Here is a 13167-nt window from a genome sequence, read left to right on the forward strand (position 1 = left end):
CTTAGAATCAAGAAATAGAGAAGTTCCAATTCTCCAGAAAGTTCCTTCCTAACCCCTTCCTGTCACTACTCCCAAGTTCTCACCAAGGAAATCCACTATTCCAATGCTCTCCCCATAATTTAGCTTTGCTTACTTTTGAAATTCATCTAAGGTGGAATCACACAGTCAATACTCTTTTACTCAACATGAATTTGTGAGTTCCATTCTTTGACTCTCTCTGCTCAGTAGATTTATATTATACAAACATGCCACCAGAAGGAAACCATGTACCCATTAAGCAGTCATTCTCCATTTTCATCTCCTTTCACCGCCTGCAACCACTAATGTGATTCTGTCTCCATGGATTTGCCTATGCTGGATATTTCAAATAAATAGAATTATACAATATATAGCTTTTGGGTCTGGCTTCTTTCACTTAGCATAATGCTTTCAAGGTTTATTCATGCTGTAGTATATATTTCTTTCTTCCTTTTTTGGTTAGGGAGTACTAGGGGTTGAACTCAGGGTCTTGCATTTGTTAGGCATTTGTGCTACCATTTGAGCCATGCCTCACTTCTCTTGCTCTTTAGTTCTATTTTTCTGATAGCATCTCATGCTTTTTTCTGGGCAGACTTCACACCTTAATCCTCCTATCTTTACCTTTCCCCCTCCAGTTATATGCCACCCTGCCCAGCTATGTTACTATTTTATTCCCTTTGATGTCTGAATATACCATGGTATGCATTTACCATTTTTTTGTTTATCCATTTGTTGAATGATGCTTATGTGAGTTATTCTACTTTTGACTATTATGAACAGTGCTGTTTTGAATCTTTGTTTAACCTGGTTTCAGTTGTTTGTGAATATACCAAACAGTGGTTGCTGGTTAATATGGCAACTCTATAACTCATTGAAGAACTGTGAAAGTGTTTTCCGTAGTAGCTGCACAACTTCTCATTTTCAGGATTAGTAAAAATGTTTTTCCTCCATTTCCTCACTTTGTTACATGACTTTTATGGTTATAGATATTTTAGTGGGTGTTAAATGATATCTCATTGTGGTTTTGTTTTCTCTCTTCATCATGACTAATGATGCTCAGCATAACTTACATATATTTATTGGTCATTTGTGTAACTTCCCTAGAGAAGATAAGATCTATTCTGATTTTTTGCTTGTTTATGAAATGATTTGATTTTTTGGATCATTGAATTGTGAGCATTTTTAATATGTTCTGAGTATTAGACTCTTACCAGATACATGACTTGCTAATATTTGTTCCTACTGTGTGTTCTTTTTATTTTTTCTCATTGCATCCTTTGACTCACAAAAGGCTTTAATTTTGTTCACTTATTTTTCTTATATTGCTAATGTGTTCATTAACTAATGTTGTTCAAAAAGAAATGTACTCATCACTTTTGCAAAATAAAATTTAAAAAGATTTTTACTGATATCTTCTAAGATTGCTATGGTTTTAACTTTTATATGGACTTTTCTCATCTATTTTGAATTAGGTTTTGTAAATGGGATAAATTGGTCATTTGATTTTTTTCAGACAAATGTCTAAGAGTAATTCAATGAAGGATTGACTTTTCAATTACTAATATTGTTGGCATTATAATCATTAGATACTCATAGACAAAACAAAGCAAAAACAAATTTCAACCTACCTATCACATCCATACTTTATTTTTTTTTTGCCAGTCCTGGGCTTAAGCTCAGGGCCTGAGCACTGTCCTTGGACTTTCTCAAGGCTAGAGCTCTACCACTTGAGCCTCAGCACCATTTTCTGCTTTTTTTCTATGTATGTGGTACCGAGGAATCGAACCCGGGTCTTCGTGCATGCTAGGCAAGCACTCTACCACTAGGCCAAACTCCCGGCCCCTCACATCCATACTTTAATCAAAAGCAATGAAAATATTGTGGAGACAATATCACCATTCAGAGATGTTTTTAGCTCAAATGGCAGAGGTGGAGAAAGGGTCATTCCCTTTTCATCCATGTCATAGAGTTCCCCTGAGGTTTGGGAGCCTATGAACCTATGAACCTTGGTGACAGTGATAACTTATTTATTTATTTTGGTGCTGGTCCAGGGACCTGAACTCAGGGCTTGGGGACCATTCCAGAGCTGCTTTTTTTTTTGCTCAAGGCTGGTGCTCTACCATTTGAGTCACAGCTCCATTTCCGTATTTTTTTTTAATCAGAGTTTCATGGACTGGAGTTCTTGCATTTCTTATTGTTTATAAATCCCTTTTGGTGAGGGCTCCAGGACAATGCTCATAGATGAAGAAGAAATTTAGTTTCCAACAACAGCTGCTATGATGAAAGATGTTAGGGCTTTTCTTGTTGTTCAAAATCATATTGGTTCTCTGGTTTTCTAGGAGATGCAGTGATTAAGTCTGAACATAAGTGTTTCCTTTGCCCAGTTGGCAGCTTCTTTTCTGTTCACTCATTTTCAGAAACCAGAGATCATTTAGGGAACCCCGGCTTTGGAATCAGATAGATATGCTTGGCTTCACCTCAATCAGTCAAGCTTTTGCTGGGCAATTATATGAGCTCACTGAGCCTCAGTCTCCTTCAGTTCTTTGCATCCAATTGGCTGGATCTTAGGCCTATGTCCACATTAGCTACAAGAAAATCTGGGGAATCAGGTCTTTATCCTAAGTGGCTATGTGTCCAGATGATCACTGAGAATCTATTAGTATAGAGAACAAGAAAATTAATAGGAGTCAACTTGACTTGCTTCTAGTATTCATGCATTTTCTTATTACTCTTAGCTTGTAGACAAAATTTCTAAGCACAATGGGAGTTATTTGGGGGATAAATGAAATCAAATGGTCTTGGTATTGTTAAAAATATAGATGCCAAACAATGTTAGAAAACATAAAGCTACAAAATGAGAAATAAAAGCAAAAAAGAGTCTTGTATGAACTGATAAAAATTTTCCAGCAGGAGATGTGTCTATAAATCAAAAGTCTTCTCAAGACTTACATTCTGCCAATCAGTAACTCCATTCTTTGGAATTAATTACAAGGAAATAAAAAATAATACAAGTGTCCTTAACGGTAAGTCCTGCACATTATTTATAATAGTAAAGTATAGTCAAAATAATTAACAATGGTTAACAATTATACTATGATATATGAATGAGGAAATGCAGATATTAAGTTAGTTTTTGAAAAAAGAAAAATTAAATGAAAACTATTAAAGCTGTAGAAATAACATGCATCTTCAACGAAACATGCATAGAAAAATATGAACAAGGTTCATGTGACTAATGAATTACAGATAATCTTTGCATTTTTCTCTGCTTTTCTGTACTTTCCAAATGTATGTACATACTTTGTGTTAGTACTGGGGCTTGTTGTCTCTTAGCTCTTTTGCTCAAAGCTGGTGCTCTACCACTTAAACCATAGCTCCACTTCCAGCATTTTCCTGGTTAATTAGAGATAACAAACCTTGATCCTCAGATCTCAGCCTCCTGAGTAGCCACGATTGCCAGAGTGAGAAAACATTGCCTGATATCCAAAGGATGCTGTGCATTTCTTAAAGAGAACCAAAATTCTTAAAGGCACAAGCTGCCTAAGAAGGAAGTCATTTTCACAGAACTATGTAGTGTTCTGGGCACTGGAGCAGATAAGGTTTTCCTACCTGTTATCCCTCCACACCCGATGCCCCCTGCAGAAAGGAAAAACTAAACATATTTCTGAACTCCCACATGCCACCCTGTGCAGCACTTTTACACCGGATATGCGTGGGTTTCTTGCCAAACATCAAGCAGTTCTCTAGCGGACACCAGCAGGGTGTCCTATAATTTAATTTAATTCTGGGACTATCTATGTGGTGATAGAATCAGCTCCCACAGGTTAACAGCCCAGTCTCATAACACTACCCCCACTCCAGATGCCAATCATGAGCCCTAGGTTGTGACTGGTGCCTCTGACCTACCTACTACAGATAATGCTGCTGACGACCTCTTTTGGGGATTTGATTAATTGGTTAATGGCGCACAGAACTCAAGGAGCCATTTATTATACATTTATTACACTTGCCCATTTATTATAAAAAATGTAAAAGACATAAATAACAGTCAGATGAAAAAGATGAAAGAGAAAGATTTGTATGAAGGTGTGCAAGGCTATGTGTCCTTTTGAAGTTCACCACCTTCCAGGACCTCTCCTTGTTCAACAATCCAGCAGCTCTTTAACCCTATCCTTGTGGGCCTTCATTAAGTGGTTTGTAGTGGTGAAATCATTCCAGAGCTTGAGTACATCATTGGTGGTCAGCTTAACCCTTGGTGTCCCTCCTCCCCCATACACTAGAGGATGGAAGTCCAGGACCATGAATTCCACTTGGTCTTTCTCATGACTACCTTCATTGTGGCTTTCTGCAATCACTCATTACATAAAAGATGCTCTTTATGGTAGGAGGGAATGATACTGGGATTTGAACTCAGAACCTCCCTTGAGCTTACTAGGCGGGTGTTCTACCATGTGAGCCACACTTCCAGCCTTCTCTTTGGCTGGGTATTATTATTTTTGTTTCTTTCCCCCCATTATTACTTTTAAGTAGCTGTACAAAATAGTTTCAACTCAACATGTATCACCTGGTCAGTGTCTCCCTTTCTCTCATTAGCCTCATCTGTCTCAGGCCATGCAGGTTATCTCTTTCCAGTTCCACATAATGTATATGTTTAGGACTGTGTTTGTCCACCCTTCCTGTTGTGATTTTGAGGTAGCGTCTAATAAGTTTTTCTGCCTGGGCTGTCATGATTCTTCCCATCCCAGCTTCTCAAGGCTCTAGACTTATAGGTCTGAGCTACTGATACCAGCCCCCACCCCAAATAGTCTTATTAATTCACATATTCCATTTCAGGAGCCCTGTGTACTAAGATGTATGGACAAAGGTCACAACCCTTCTAGGAAAAATCATTCTTATCCTGAAGGAGATTTTGTGCTTCCTTGGTACAGTTTGGCTTGGGACTTTAGTTGCTGGGATAAATCCCCAGGAAAAGCATTTTGGGGAAGGGAAGGTAGTGAGGAGAGCACAGGAGAATCCTGGGGAGCCACTGGAGTCACTGACAGTGGGTCTCAGAGCAAAGGGGATAGCAGAGGCATCACAGCGGGTCACTAACACATGGTAGGAGCCATTGCCAGTGGTGCATAGCAAGTCACAGCATATTTAGAGCTACGGAGGGACTAACAGCAGGAACAGATTCAGGGGAGCATATACAACACCCCTCAATGGAGTGAGTCATGTCTAAGAGTTGAGTCTTAGGATGCAATGGCTAGGGCTTTGTATATCAAGGTTTATTATATATTTTTCACTAATCTCTAAGCTACTTTTATTCTAGCATATTCTTTTTAGGACACTAATGGCAGCTTTAATTATTTTAATTATAAAAACACATTTTAATGTCTATTAGTACAAGTTCATTTTGTGTTTTATTTTTAAAAAGATACACTCAAAGCTTTAGTTAAAGGCAAGTTAATAGTTCTAAATGCTTTCATTGGGAAAAAAGGAAAACTTAAAATAAGTTTAAAAACTACTAATTCAGAAAGGCAAATATTAGTAGGCAGTGATTTTAAAGTCTGATGATAAAGTAGCAGTCCTAAAGAAGAAGGCATGATACAGCCAGGTAAGGTGGTTCATGCTTGTAATTCTAGCACTCAGAAGGTAGAGACTGGAAAACTTAGTTACAGACCCCCCTGGGCTGTATACTGAAACTCTATCTCAAAAACAACCATACAGTTACAGTGTGATTTATATATATATATATATATATATTAATGGAATTAATAGTTCTATAAATGTAGAAATATTTTGTCAATCAATTTATAATAAAGAAGGCTGGCTAATTTAGTGGAGAAATGGGTGGTCTTGCAATAAATAATGCTGGATCAACTAAATATTCACATGGTAAAACATCCTCAACACATCAATCCTTACCTCACACCATAAAACAGTTACTCAAAATGGAGCAGGGACTCTAAGTATAAAATCTAACACTATAAAATTCCTGAGTAAATCATGTCCGTGATTTTGTAGTAAGCTTGTATTTTTTAAGTAGATGTGAAAACATGAACTATAAAAGGAAAAAAATGAGCAGAGCAAGGTGGATCACATCTGTAATCCTATCAATTGACGGAAGACCAGAGAACTGGGAGTTCGAGATTAACCTCGGCTAAATAGTGACTATGAGGGTAGCTTGGGAGAATACAAACTAATGTAGCCACTGTGAAAAGCAGTATGGAGATTTCTTTAAAAATAAGAAAAAGAATACACCTACCATTTGATCCTGCCATACTACTTTTTGGCATATATAAGAAGGAATATAAATCAATCTACAAATATATGCCTGAGTATTCTTGTTTATTTCATTTCTATTCACCATAGCCAAATTATGAAATCATGAGTTGCCTAACAACTGATTAATGGATAAAGAAAATACACACACATGTATTACCTTTCTGTTTCTTCTATCTGTCTTTGTCTCTGTCTCCGTCTCTCTTTCTTACACACACACACACACACACACACACACACACACACACACACACACACACACCATGGAATCTTATTCAGCCATAAAGCAAAATGAAAATTTGTTATTTGCAGAAAATGTTTGAGACCGGAGATCATTGTGTTGAGTTAGACAAGTCAAATTCAAAACCCCATATATTGCAAACTCTCACTTATTTGTTAAATCTAGATCTGAAACAACAATAAAATAACAACAGTGATGATAATGGTGATGAGGGGGACATGAGACGTGAACCTTATCTTTTTTTAAATGCTTCATCTCTTAGTCCTATCACACTGGCAACATCTGAATTTCGGAAAAGACATATTCAAACCATAGTACTAGTCCTGTCAAAACGTGATTCAAGCTTCTTAGTCTTAAGAGTTCCTGCTGTGTTCTTAAACGGTCTTAGCTGTTGACTCCTCTCCCAGTTTATTCAGGCTCTCTGACTACCCATCTCCCAATCCAGGCAAATTCTTTAAATTTCTCTATTCTTGAAGAACCCTTTCTGGTGGTTCCCTAGGCATAGCTCATGAAGTTGTTTTTTTAAACAGACTTTATGCACTCTATTTTTCTTTTTTACTTTTGAATTTATTTTTTAATTTATATTGTCTTCAGTTTGTTGTACAAATGAGATACCATGGAACAAAGCAATTTATAAATACAATGCATCTTGTACAGTGTTAAACCTTTCAGAAGCATTCTCACCACTCTTTGATATACTCCTTTGATTATTTTTTCTTAATTTTTTGGGATATCCAATGAATTATTGACTAACCAACTTCTCCCTTTCATTCTTCTACCCCTGTGGTCTTGCATGCCCCTCCTCCCTCACTTCTTTTTTTAAAATAATTTTTATTGTGGTTAATAGAAGGGTTACATTATATTCACCAGATAGAAGGTGCATAACTTCACAAACATTGACACCTTTTCTCATGACATGGTCCCCATTTCCCTCCCACCTTCCCCCCACTTATCTTGATTTCCCCCCTTCCCTATCCAATTTCAAATAACCAATTAAGCACATATAAAATATATCAGATAACAAGGTGAAAAATTGTAACAATATGAGATAACCAAGGGATGGCAAAAGAGATGAGCGATAACATAGTACATTAAGGACAACAGTCATTATATGGCTTTTGTTTCCTTATCCTGGAGGTCCTTACATTTAGTGTCATACTATTTGGCCTAATGTCTCTAGATTTTGTTCTATTGTAAATTTCTGCTAGGAGAGCCCAAGGTTTCTACTGATTATGATAAATGAGGGAGACTATTGAGCCTATGATCCTTTGGGTCTGACTTACTTCACTTAATAAGATTTTTTTCTAAGTCTTTCCATTTCCTTACAAATGGGGCAATGTCATTCTTTCTGACAGCAGCATAGAATTCCATTATGTATAAATACCACATCTTGTTGAGCCACTCATAAACTGAGGGACATCTGGGTTGATTCCATATCTTTGCTATGGTAAATAGTGCTGCAATGAACATTGTTGTGCTAGTGGGTTTAGTATGTCCTTGTTTCTGGATGGTTGGGTAAATGCCAAGTAGAGGAATTGGTGGGTCATAGGGGAGTTCTATGTTTAGTCTTTCAAGGCACTGCCATACTGCTTTCCATAGTGGTTGAACAAGTTTGCACTCCCACCAACAGTGTAGTAGTGATCCTTCCTGGCCACATCCCCTCCAGCATCTGTTGTTATTAGTTTTCCTGATCCTGGCCATTCTAACTGGAGTGAGGTGGAATCTTAGAGTTGTTTTGATTTGCATTTCTTTTGTGGCCAGAGTTATTGAGCATTTCTTCATGTGTCTATAGGCCATTCTTATTTCTTCTTCAGAGAAGACTCTCTTTAAGTCTTTGGCCATCTTTTGATGGGATGGTTGTTACTTTGGAGATTAGTTTTGAAGTGATTCAATTTTTTGAGCTGTTGATATATTTTAGATATGAGGCCTTTGTCTGTTGTATGGTTAGTGAAGATTTTCTCCCATTCTGTAGGCTTCCTAATTAATTTACTAGCTATGTCCTTTGCCATACAGAAGCTCTGCAGTTTAATGCAGTCCTACTTACCCAGCTTTTCTCTGATTTGTTGTGTTTCTTGGTCCTTGTTGAGAAAGTTTCGACCTGTGCCAAGGAGGCCTAGAGTGTCTCCTATTCCTTCTTGTAAAGTTTTCAGTGTGTCGGCTTTTACCTCCAGGTCTTTGATCCATTTGGAGTTAATTCTAGTGCAGGGTGACAAAGAAGGATCCAACTTTAGTTTTCTGCAGGTGCTTAACCAGTTCTGCCAGCACCACTTGTTGAAGAGGCTGTCTTTCTTCCATTCCATATTTTTGGCTCCCTTGTCAAAGGTTAGGTAGCCATAAGTCTGTGGTTTAATATCTGGGTCCTCAGTTCTATTCTATTGCTCTTCAGGCCTGTTCTTGTGCCAGTACCAAGCTGTTTTGATTATTATTGCACTGTAATAGAGTCTAAAGTTTGGTATTGAAATTTTTCTTAAAAAAAAAAACAAAAACCATTTTTGTTTGGCCACAATTAAAGCCTTCACTATGCAGAGATTCTGGTGTGAGTTTTTTGTTTGTTTTTTTTTTAATGATATGGTTAGAAAACTTCTTATAGGAAGACTTTTTTTCTCTTTCCAGATTAGGGGTCAGGTAGTTGTACTACTTGGCATTCCTGATTTTATGTCAACTTATTCCAAGAACCTGACTTATTGTTGATTTTTCTCTCTTCTTCTCTCCCAGTCAACTTCCCTAATCCTTTTTTATTCTTCTTTTCTGCTTTTTCATCCTTTGTATATAGATACTTCTGTTGCCAGATTCTGCTCTTAAAACTCATTTAACTTGTATCCTGAGCCTTCCCTCATTCATCTCTCATGTTGCATCCTTATTCCTCAAGGCTAAGGCTTATAGGAATGTGTTCAAAGCTTCTGATGGGTACATGGGAAAGACTGTTGTTTGTTTCTGCCAAGCACCTTTTCACTATCCCTCTCTTCCAGTAAAAAGTAATTTTTAGGCCAAAGACGTGATATTTTCTGGATCATAGCAGTTTGGCCAGGTATGGGGATAAGAGCTGGCCAAAACCCCTTTCCCATTTCAGCCAGACTATACGAAGAGTCTGTCCGACTCTGTCCACCATCATCTGTGAAAGCCAATTGTGCAACTCAGGAAAGAAATAGTCCAGATGATTTTTGTTTCCCTTGATCCAGCCTTTAGATCCTTTAATCTGTCTGGGTCTCAATTTTCTCATCTATAAAAAAGGGGAGAGGGGAGGACTTGGATTAGATAGGGCTCAAAGTTCCTTTCAGCTCTAGCATATTATGGTTTTGTAATTCTAAATTCTATACCCTCAAGTGGATCTGTGAGAGTTCTGGATGTATCTCTTGCTTGCTTGCTATTTCCAGTTCATGTCCTTCTGTTATCTCAAGTGTAACAACTCTGAAAGCAGACATCATTTCTCCTCACTGCACTGTCTTTTTGTTTCTACTCTTGGGTCTTCTGGTTTTGCAGGCACAAAGATTCAAATGTTTGGGATATTTAACTGCTTATATAATTTTATAGCACACCATTAAGTATTCACCAATTGGCATTAGTTCTGTCTTGAAAAATTCTTGCAGTTTTTTGGGTTTGAAGTGCTACAATTTGTTAAGTTATATCTAGATTTGTCATATATTGCTCCTATATATCTATATTGATACGATTTTGCCAGTCCTGGGCCTTGAACTCAGGGCCAAAGCACTGTCCTTGGGCTTTCTGAAGGCTAGAGCTCAACCACTTCAGCCACAGCACCACTTCTGCTATTCTGGTGTTTAACTGGAGATAAGAATATCACAAACTTGCGTGCCAGGGCTGGCTTTGAACTGCAGTCCTCAGGTCTCAGCCTCCTGAGTAGCTGATTGCAGGCGTGAGCCACTGGCACCTGACCATATTGATATCTTTATCTATGCATGTACCTACAGCTATATCTGCATTTCTATGTCTATATGTACATTGATATCTATATCTATCTACACATCTCAAACCTCTGTCTCAAGTTCCAAGTTCACCTCTTCAAATACACATTAAAAATTTTACTTGGTTGTTACTTGGGCATCTCAAACTTACTGTTCTTCTTTCAATTCCTCCCTTTTGTATAACAAAAGAGTTTTATTATATACTTGATTTGCAAATCGATGCATGTTCCTGCTCTGCTCTAATTACCTCCTTGGAATTTTACCTTAGAAATGGTTCTCAGAGGGGCCGGGAGTTTGGCCTAGTGGTAGAGTGCTTGCCTAGCATGCATGAAGACCCGGGTTCAATTCCTCGGTACCCCACATACATAGCAAAAAGCTGGAAGTGGTGCTGAGGCTCAAGTTCAAGTGGTAGAGCTCTAGCCTTGAGAAAGTCCAAGGATAGTGCTCAAGCCCTGAGCCCAAGCCCAGGACTGGCAAAAAAAAAAAAAAAAAAAAAAAAAGAAATGGTTCTCAGAGTTTTCCTACCTCTATTGGAACTGGTTCACCTTTCTCATTTCAGAAGTTTTAGTCCATTTTTGTTGCTTATAACATAATACCTATGACCAGGAAATGTATTAAGCTTCGTTTATTTAGCTCTTGGTTCTGGAAACTGGGGAGTCCAAAGGCACAGTGCCAGTATCTGTATGGCATCTGACGGGAACAATCCTGCTACTTAATAACATAGTGGAGGGCATCATGGGGTGAGACGGAATAAGCTTTCCAGAAAGATATTATTATTCTTAAAAATACTCTCTGGCCCATGCATCTGTTAGTCCATAGATGTATCAATCTACTAATGAGGGTCATGAACTAATCACTTCCAAATAACATTAATATAAATTGGGGGTTAATTTTCCGACAGATAAAATCTAGTGGTCATCTTGAAGTAACACACATTTTGCTATCTCACACTAAATTATGACAATAGTTTCTTAATAACTCTCCTTCCTATGAGTCTCAGTCCACCCTGCATATTCTTTATATTGATGTTAACATTTTTTCCAGAACATTAAGCCAACTGAAGTCTGTAGAGGCTGGTAGCTTTAAAGACTCATCCTTTTCCCACATGGATGAAATCAAGATGTTTAAATCAATCTGAGGTTGTTAAAATGGATCAAAGGAAGGTATTCTAAGAGGCACAGGAAGGTTATAGAAGTTACTTCAAATGATTCCACCTAATGCTACCAAGAGAATTCTCTGAAAGGCATAGATACAGTAACACACAAGCAAAGATGGGGAGTGACACACCTAAAGAAAACCACCTTTCAGAATGAAAAGCTTAAATATTGTTTTCTAGTGATAGAATCAAATTCCTCTTTCATTTTCACCTCTCTCCACCCTTCCATCATTGAGACTCTAAGTTTTAGTCATCTAGAATTTCAAACAGATATTGTAATTTTCTACGAGAATGTCTCAGATTCCAAATCCAGAGTTTGGTCCTCCATGGCAGATGTGTGGTCTGCTCTTTCTCCTTTATTCAGTATCTTAGTGATGACTTCCTCTCACCAAGCTGAGAGTTACTCCAAGGTTTATAATCACCTACCCTTTGTTCCCTGGCCAGAATACTCAGGATTAAACTTCTCTTGACAAGAACTTCAAGGACTGAGCTGGGGCTCACTTGAAGAGGAAGGCACCAGTCCAGTGAAGGGAGACCTGATTCAGTTTTACACCAGAGTTTGGGGGAAATTTTCAGCTGAGAACAAAGGGGTTCTTTGCTTTATTTTATCTTCTGAGTTTATATTCCTTTTGGGAAATCTGGGGAAGCTTGTCATTGATAATAGGGTTTGGGGCCCACAACTGGGCCATTTATGGCTCTATAAATGTCCATCAGTACTCTGCTCTGATACAGCTCAACCTACCCTACGATTACTTTTGTCATATAAAACAGGAATTAAGAAGAAATGAGAACATGTTTTCTGGCAGATGGTATCTGAGAACAGATGACAGAAAGATGACAGGTCAGTCAACTCCTACTGAAAGGAAAGTTTTGGCTTTCCCTGGCTAGGACAGATATTCATTCTTGGAAGAATAGAACAAATGTAGTTAGGGGAAAATGAGAGTATAAAAATAGGACTGGGTGGTAAGAGGGCAATTTATTGCTTTTGGGAAAAAAAAGTTTAATGGTTTTTTTTTTTAATGTTGAAGAACAGCATGATATTGAAATGCACAAAGAAGAAAATCAGAGTTCTGCTAGCTAGAGACAAACATGTGTTAATGAAATTAAATCATTACACCCCACGCCTAAATTCTAAGGTTCAGCCACTGGACTCTATTTGCCAAATAAAAAGACCTGCTGAAGGACAAGTAAAAATGTCTTCCATGCAGCCTTGAGAAGACAGCACTACAGTCCACCTTCAGATCTCTTCAGGTATAGACATTCATCTTAGGTTAAACAGAATTTGGAGTAGGGGGGAAAACTGGGTGAGAAGGTGTGATATTTAGAGTTCTAGGTCATAGGCGGGTTCAGAAGCGAAGGTGGCCCATAGTCCATTGTCTCGGTATTGGTCAGGTAGGACCTTTTTAACAGTAGAAGTGATTGAAACTGGCTAGGCCTTTTCCAGATTCCAAGATGACTGTTCTTTTTTTCTGGAGCAGTTTTACCTTTTGCCACAAGAGGATAAGAAGGCACTGCCTGTCTGAGGGATGATTTGCCTTTTGTCACATGACGATTATTGGTAAATA

Source organism: Megascapheus bottae, chromosome 7 (assembly GCF_031878675.1).
Source record: "Megascapheus bottae isolate mThoBot1 chromosome 7, mThoBot2.hap1, whole genome shotgun sequence".
Classification (NCBI taxonomy): domain Eukaryota; kingdom Metazoa; phylum Chordata; class Mammalia; order Rodentia; family Geomyidae; genus Megascapheus; species Megascapheus bottae.